A 9,354-nucleotide genomic window follows, 5' to 3' on the forward strand; every position below is an offset into this window, starting at 1 on the left:
AATTCTTAACAATTCCACATAGATAAATACATATATGAACAGTCCACAACAATCTACACAATAATCGTCCATCAATTACACAAAATCAATACACCCACTTTAGGCCAAATTTAGAGAATTTGAGAAGACATGGGTTCATGGGAATTTCTTTCTAAAAACCATTAATAATCATTAATAACCATATAAATCATCATTTAAAACCTTTTTATGCAAGAACCCATGCTAGAATCGAAATAGGTTTTTGTGTGTATTTGAAAAACCTTGAAAACCTTTTGATTGGGTTCCTTGAAAGAAAGAATAATCAAGGATAAGGATCCCCATACCTCTAAGTTGAAAACCCATGAAAATTGGAGAAGAAGCACTCGAAATCTTCAACCCTAGCTCCAACTCCTCTCCTTCCTTGAGTTAGAGAGAAATATTTGAGAGAGGGAATGATTTTTGGAAATTCTAAGAGGAGTGACTTAAATGAAAGGAATTAAGTCATAAAAATGTCTAATAGTTGTTAGGAAAAGAATAAAATAACATAGGGTCAATTTTGGAAAAGGACTAAGGACCCATAAAGTCTTAACTTAAAAATTCTACCCCTTCCCGTCTTAGTTCGCCCTTTTTTTCAGCTTGACAGTGCTTCAATATTTCGGGCATAACTTTTTACTCCAAGGTCGGAATTGGGAAAACTCAGTGGCATTGGAAAGAGAACTCAAAGACCTTTAATTGGATAGGTAAAGGTCCACCTAATTCATTTTGAGCTAAAAGATATGACCATTTAAAGTTGACCCTTACAACTCACTAGTTCAAATGACTAGTTTCCGGACGTCACGGTCATTTCTCATCATTTCATCAAGTTCTCAACTCCAAACTCACATGTGAGGCTCTAGTTTCACTAGTTCATTTTTAGGGTCGTTACAATCTCCTACTTCCATTCCGGAATATCTATGTTCTGAGCTATACCACCAGGCCTCTTGTGCTCTACCTTGACTTGTTGGCAATTCAGACAATTAGCAACGAACTCTGCAATACCCCTTTTCATACTATTCCACCAATAGACTTTTCTCAAGTCGCGATACATCTTTGTGGAACCCGAATGGATAGAGTATCTGGAGCTATGAGTTTCCTCCATGATCCTCTATTGGAGTTCATCCACCTTGGGTACACACAATATACCTTGATACCTCAATACACCATCTCCCCCTTGTTCAAAATCCATCACTTTTTGCTTATGAAATTTGCCTTAAATTCAAGCAAAATAGGATCTTGGTCTTGTTTCTCTCTCACTTCGGACACTAGTGACAATTCATCCCTATTCATCATCACTACTTCTCCTTCATTGGAACCCATTAACCGAACTCCTAATCATCCAAGTCTTTGCACATCTTCGGTTAATTCTTTCTTGCCTTCCTCAACATGGGAAGTACTACCCATAGACAAACTGCTCAAGGCATCAACAACAATATTAGCCTTACCTAGGTGATAGAGAATACTCATATCATAATCCTTGAGTAACTCCAGCCACCTCCTCTGTCTAAGATTAAACTTTTTCTGACTAAATACATATGCAAAGCTCTTACGATCGGTGAACACATCTACATGAACACCATAAAGATAGTGACGCCATATTTTCAAAGCAAACACTACAACAACCAACTCTAGATCATGGGTTGGGTAATTCCTCTCGTGAACCTTAAGTTGTCTGGAGGCATAAGCGATAACCTTACCATTCTGCATTAATACTCAACCCAGTCCAACTCCGGATGTGTCATGCCTCGAGGCTACCCCCTTGACGTAACATGGGACCTAGGATCACAAATGACCCCAAGCTAACCCTGAGTGTGGCATATCATAAGCATACTGAAAATACTGAATAAAGAGATACTATGCAGAAGATAAAACAAGAGATAATTGAAAGATGAGGAATACCCAATACTGATTTGAATATATATAAAACCACTAAGAGTTCAATGATATTGAACATTCATTCAAATCTAAAGCATAATCTAATACTATGTTTGAAAAGCCTATACTGACTAGAGTTGCTAGGATATCCCCCCAGCTAACTCTAGCAAAACTAAAAACTGAAATAAAAGAATGAATATGAAAGACATGTCTATTGTCCTCAAAGTATGAGGACTCTCCACTGAAGCTGTGATTTCACGTATCAGGACACTTCTTCCAATTCTAAGTGCCAACGATCATTAGTCAGTAATATAACCCAACTAAGTGAGTTGGGGTCGAATCCCACAGGGAGTGGTACGTGCTTAAGATTCATGAGCCAAGTACAAATATGTTCAAGTCAATCATAGGTAAAGACATTTACAAATAAAAGCATAATTCAAATTTAGGGTGACACAAGTGTCAAATATGTGGGTTTTGATTGTAATTATCAACTACAACAACAGCAAATAACACTAATGAACAAGTAAAGAGACGAGTTCTTGGGATGTGATTGGATTATAGGCTAACGTAGACAAATGGGTAATTGGAACTGATAGTAAATAGCTGTGAATTAGAGAATAAGCTAGACTTTAGTGGGGATAAACTTTCTCTCGAACAATTTACCCCGAATCAAATTGGTTTCTCTCGAACACCCATAAGCAACAATTAAGATTAGCCTATGCTTTTCACTCTCTTGAGCTGAATGTGTGGAAAAGGGTTTAGGATTCACTCTGTCGAGCTGAACCCATAACAACCAAATACCTATAGACCATCAAATCAATAATCTTGGTTTTAAAACCTGTCTCTCGAGCAAGTCAAAAACACGAAGGTAGAACTGCATTTGCAACTACAGCCCTTTAAATTAACCCATAATTACTGATTGAAATCACCTTTAAACATAATTTAAACTATCAATTAACAATACCCATAAGCTAAATCAACCCATAATCACACCCCAAGAATTGGGGTTTTAGCTAGACATTATAAAAAGATAGAAATCGTTACCAAATTGTGTTTCGATCAACTAGGTAAGATTAATTTCGTCTTTACAAAGGTCCAAATTGAAGAATCTCAAAGACCCACTTCCAATTTCTCAAAAATGGAAAACTTCAATTATTCAAAGCTAAGGAAAATATTGTCTCAATACTCAGAGTTCTATCTAAAACTGATTGTATATTCTGAAAACTAATACTAAACTAATAATTCAAAATTTTATTTATAGTCGCCAAATATATGTTGCAAAGGACCAATCGGCGCAGTAAGTCGGGATCGCTGATTCACTCGGCGATCCGCCCTTTGGTCAGTTCCATCACCTTTTTTCCTTTGTCTTCAGCATCCTCAAGTTCTGTAACTTTGGGCGATCTAACACTGCATCGCGGAACCGTTCAACGACACGCTGACTACTCAATTCCATCGCTGACTTGATTTTCTTCTTCAGGGCTTGGCACACTGGAACTTTAGGCAAGATCATAGCCATTCGGCGACTCGCCCGATGGGTTAGGCGATCACCAGGCCTTCTTTTCTTCATTCTTTTAGCTGCCTTGTTCCTTTTTGCTCATTAGTGTCCATGCTTTGTTCCTCAATCCAAATACCTAGAAATCAAGGATTTACATCAGTTATTTGCACAAAATAAGCATTTGAGGACACTAAATCTATTAAAATAATGCCTTATATGAGTCCAAATCGTGGACTCATCAACACCCCAACTTAAACTTTTGCTTGTCCTCAAGTAAAACTCAAGTTCAGCAGTTCAAAAAGGATGTCTCAAATAGTGCTACACAAGATTTAATCATGAATGCACTAAAAAAGACTCAACTTACTCATGCAAGGATCAATTGTGCACTCAAAGATTCAAGTTGTGACTCACCATTATCAAAGACTCTCAAGTTCACAATACTTACTTCAAATGCAAGTTCAAGCTCAACATAGGTACTCAAATGCCTTCACACAAAGAATGATTCCATATTCACACACAATGGTTCAACAATTTATAGCTCCGAAATCAGAATCAACACTCATACTAAAAAAATAACACACAATGCTTGACTTCACCCATAGGTTTGCAGGTAATTTTCAATCAACACTTGTTTCAGCTCACTCAAGATCAAAATGGTCTTTTCAAGGTTTGTAACGGGGCTGAGTGTAAAGGTATGGTCATTTAGGCTCAGTGAATTCTATCCTCATGAAACGTGGTGTGAACAACACTTTCTTTCCTTTTCTTCATCATTCTCATTCGTGCTCATAAGTGACCCCATTATTCATCTTCCATGGATTATTGGACACCCCATTTATTTTTTCATTTTCACAACTTTATTCCACAACTTTTTCATTCTTTTTCTTTCTTATTCTCTTCATCTTTTTTTTTTGTATGGAGGGGTTCCATCTTTCTCAAAACCATGGGTCAAAGGGGACTTCTTTGCACTTCTTGATTTACCTTCTCTTTTCACCACACCCCCAAATTAGGCTTTTGGCTTAAGTTTAATATTCAAACAAACTACATCTCATGAGGATTAAGGGTGAAGGGATAAAGAAGGGTCACAATTTCATCAAGTTTCTTCCAAGGAAAGGCTAAGGCTCAAAAAGTGATCAAGTGAAGTTCACACACTCACAAGGTAGGCCACAAAAAGAGGTATAATGTCAAATTGTTTCACACTCTTCAAAGTTGCCTAAGATTATTTCAAGAGATTGCATCATTTAGTCAACTGGACCAACAGGACAAATTCTAGGTGTCATCACACATGGTTCACGGTAAGCTCATCACACAAGGCATTGGCACCAATGTCAAATAAGACTCCACACTTTCTCTAGTTGACTTCACGTATCAGGACACTACTTCAGTTCAAGTGCCAACGATCGCGTGTAGTGATATAACCCAATCAAGGGTTGGGATCGTTCCCATAGGGAGTGGTTTCGAGAATTGATAGAAAAATAAAATTTAGTTCTAATCAGTCATAACTATAAACATTATCGAATACACACATACTAAATCTAAGGGGTGACGCAAGCGTCAATTATCAATGGGGGTTTGTATTAATTAACAACTAAAAAGACAAAAATATAAGAAAACGCGATAGGGAGACTGGATTCTTGGGATGTGATTGGAATACGGGTTAAACTAAATTATCTGGTACATGCTTTTGCTAGTAAATTGGTTAACATTTGTGATTAGGCTAGACTATAGTGGGGGTAAATTCTCTCTCGAGCAACTTACCCTGAATCAACTCGGTTTCTCTCAAACACCGAGTTGCCGTATTAAGCACAGCCTCCACCTTAGCCTATTCACTCTTTCGAGCTGAATGTGTGGGAGAAGGACTAAGATTCACTCTCTCGAGCTGAACCCATGTCGACTTAATACCACCGGCTATCAATTTAGTAGTCTTAGTTTTACGACCTCTATCTCTCGAAAGCCAAAAACACTAAGATAAAATCGTATTTGCAACTACAATCGCATTAAGTTCATACACAACTACTAAATGAAATCACATTTAAACAACAAATAAACCATCAACAAGCAAGACCCAATATATAATTTAGCCCATATTCACAAAATCACACCCCAAGAATTGGGGTTTTAGCTAGACATGTAAAAGAGATAAAAACTTATACCAATATGAGTTTCCATCAAATGGGTATGAAGAATTAAATCTTAAAACACGTCAAGAGAGCAGAATCTTCGAGACCCACGTCTAATTTCTTGGAGTTGAAACCCTTTGAATCTTCAAGGTCTTAGAACAAAGTCTCCAAAACCCTCTAAAACTAAAACTCTCCCAAAAACTATAAAAAGTTCGAATAATAGAAGTGATACTAAGCTAGAAATTTAAAACAAGTATTTATAGTGTTTGAAAATTTGTGCTGTGGAGGACCATTCGGCGTAGTTAGTCGGGATCACCGACACATTCGGTGATCCGCCCTTTGGTCTGGTTCATCGCCTTTCTACTTTTGCCTTCAGCATTCTCGCGTTTTGAGGCATTGGGCGATAGAATGCTGCTTCACGGAACTGTTCTGCGATGCGCCAACTGCTTTTTTTCATCGCAGACTTGACCTTCTCCTTTAGGACTCAGCACACCGGAACATTCAACGAGATTTAGGACCTTTCGGTGACTCACCTAGTGGATTAGGCGATCCTCAAGAAGTCCTTTCTCTGTTCTTTCAGCCGCTTTGTTCCTTTTGTGCTTGATAGTGTCCAAGTTGTGTCTCTTAATCCAAATACCTAAAACTTAAGGATTTACATCAGTTATTGAGACAAAATATGCATTTGAGGACACTAATACTATTAAAATATAGCCCTAAATGAGTCCAAATTATGGACTCATCACTAGTGTTCAATGTTCATCACAAGAGACTCAATTTGATAATTGTCTAGTCACAACGAGATGCAAAAAGTTCACATATTGTCTATGCAACTTCATTTGGCCTCATCGTAGCCGCACATTCATTTTTGTTCGATTATGAGCACTATTCAAGTCATCGATATTGATCAAGACTGATACTCAAATTTTCCAGAGAACAACTACATTTAAACACAAACAAGAGGTGGCACAAATTTTTTTGGAAGGGTCCAAAAATCGTTCGCAATTAAAGCAAGGAGCCACAAACTCAAACATCCACAAAAATAGTGCGAAACACAATTTATCGCTCAAAAACCCATATATATACACAAAACAATCATCACAAAAGGTGGCCCTCACCCCACCACAAACAAAAGCTATTTGTCCTCAAATGGAAGAAATAAAATATCCAAAAGTAAAAGAAAAGTAAGACAGAGAGGGAGGTAAAAAGGAATCCTGTCTAAACAGTCACTCCATCTGTCGGGGGATCAGTGCCCGGTGTAGTGCTCTGAACCTGGGTCTTAGTACCCGGAGTCACATCCACAGTATCATCAGCTCTACTAGGGTCAACCAATGGCGTATTTGCCAGAGAGGTCTGCACAGCTGCATCGATCATGGCCTCCTTAGTCTCTATAAGGCCCTCGTAAGACACCTCCTCAGCAACCGCAAGCTTCTCATCATCTGTCTCTACCTCAAACTCGGGATCAACTACCTCTTCAACTCTAACATAATATCTGGTGGTAGCCGGAGGCATATCTGGCACATCTGGGATATCCAATGTTCTGAAAATGATGGACATGTCGGTGGACTTCAACTGGTCCACATCTCTCCTCGATGTCCCCTTGGCAACGCTCACACACCACTATCCTATCCATAAGGGCATCAATGGTAGCGCTCAAGGGTGTCACAGTATCAATGAGGTCTGACTGAATCATGTCTGGAATGGAGGCCTCAAGCCTGGCAGCACGATAATCGGTAGAATGGGCTAGCTGCCCCATCCAGAGTAGTGCAGCCTGAGTGAGCGGGAGCCGAGAAACATCAACAGTAGCAGCTCTGGGAGGCATTGTAGTAGCAGAGGAACTAGGGGTGTTAGAAGGAACACCACTGGATGTACCTGAACGCCTAGAGGTCGGAGTAGGCAAAGGTGCCTCTGCAGGTAATGCGTCAGTATCTACAACCAGGGAAGAGTCCATCGGGGCCGCCTTCTTCTTCTCCCCTCATCTTTTAAATACTCCACATCCTTCTTTGCATCTTAGGGAACTCAAGCCCGTCTACACAGCTTGGTGATCAACACCAGGAAGGGGAGGGAAGTCTGGCGCTGCTTGGCCCGCATGAGTAGCTCCGATGCAATGATCATCCCCAAGTTTAGCCTTGTTCCCGAATGAGGCAGCCTAGGCAGGCTGCTTTGGCGTGGCGGAGAATAGACTCATTTTAGGAGGGCATGATCATGCTGTTGATGAAGTAAAGCCAATACCTCACTGCCACATTGAGGTCCTTCTTTTCAATAGCTGGCCCAACCACCAACCACTTGGGAGTCCCGTCAGATATCAATGGAGCCAACCACTCCTTCATGTTCTCTAGCGTCTTTGTCTTGATCTTGTATTGAGAGTCATCCTTAAGTCTCATAGTGCATTTTAGGACATCATTGATGGTAGCAAAATCACACTGCACCCTCTTCCCCCTGACAACCACATAGTCAACCGGCTTGAATTTAGTTATCGGCTTCTTCCCTTGTGGTATCAATGAACTGTAAGTGCTATAGAACTCTCTGACCCAACTTGGGATGTACGGGCCACATGGCTCGGTGAAGATCTAGAATTTATGTGACCTCAAACAGCTCATAATCTCTGGGTATCTATCAATGACCCCATCAGTAGACAAACACTTCTCCTCGATAATTGTCCTCTGTCCCTCAGTCTTTAGGAGGAGGACCCTGTACTGGTGGTGCTAAGACCACGGCCTGTGTTGGAGTTGGAGGAGAAGTAGTGGTGGCCTGATGAGTCCTACTCCTAGACAGATCGTTCATCCTTTTGGATCGCAGCTCATCCATCTGTGTTGCTAACATTTCATCATCCTCAGGCTCCGAAGCTGCATCCTGATGATCATGGTGATCACCCTCACTCTCAGAAGTAGTGATGTGAGTGGCGTAGATACCGTCACTGTCAAAGCTGGCCTCCGGTGAGGCATGTGCCTTTTCCTTTTCCACCAGTTGTGGGAAGTTTGATGGTCTTACCCCTGGATGCAGCTACATCCTCATTGATAGTTATCCCTTTGGCCCTCTTGCGGGGCAGCATGTTTCTACCAGCAACTTTTGGTCTAGCCATGTATGCAAAAACATCAGAAAGAGTTAGAAACAATTCAAGCAAAAGCACAAAAAAGTAGTTGCAGACAGAATTGGCTAAAAAATCTTAGAAAATTTGGCATTTTGGCGATGGGAAGGGCCTTTCGGTGAATTGCCGACAGCATTCGGTGAGCAAGGATTAGCCCGCCGAAAGTTACAGTGCAATTAAGGATCAGGAGCGTAGACAAAGGGTTATCAAGAAGGACTTTCGGTGAGTCGCCGAGTGCATTCGGTGACCTCAAGCTTCTCGCCGAAAGTTACAGAACCAAAATTCACATTTACCATGAAATTAAAGGCGATATGGGGAACTTCGGTGAACCGCCGAGTGGTTCGGCGAGCTTGACCCAGCTCGCCAAAAGACCTAACGTGCCTACTTTCAACCCAACTTCTCAAATTCAACCCCGCAACCCCCGAAAACAAAATCAAAACATGCACCCATAAAATTAAACCAAGACCCATTACACCCTTGTCCCCGGGATGCTCAGATTTCTCCCGGTGTAAGGACCCTAAAAATGAACTAGTGAAACTAGAGCCTAACGTGTGTGCGTTTCTGTTTGGCTTGAGTTTTGAAATGCTTTAATGTTGTCTCCAGCCATGGTTGAGGTGTTTATGGGTTGGACGCCAAGGTATGGCTCCCCAAGGACCATCCTAAGAGTCCTTGAGGAGGAACCCAAGTCTAAACCCCAAGACCCCAAGGAAACCTTGAGGCTACCCAAAATGGGGTGACCTACGGAAGGGGTCCACGCCCCGTAGGTC

Source organism: Solanum stenotomum, unplaced genomic scaffold, assembly GCF_019186545.1.
Source record: "Solanum stenotomum isolate F172 unplaced genomic scaffold, ASM1918654v1 scaffold29892, whole genome shotgun sequence".
NCBI lineage: Eukaryota > Viridiplantae > Streptophyta > Magnoliopsida > Solanales > Solanaceae > Solanum > Solanum stenotomum.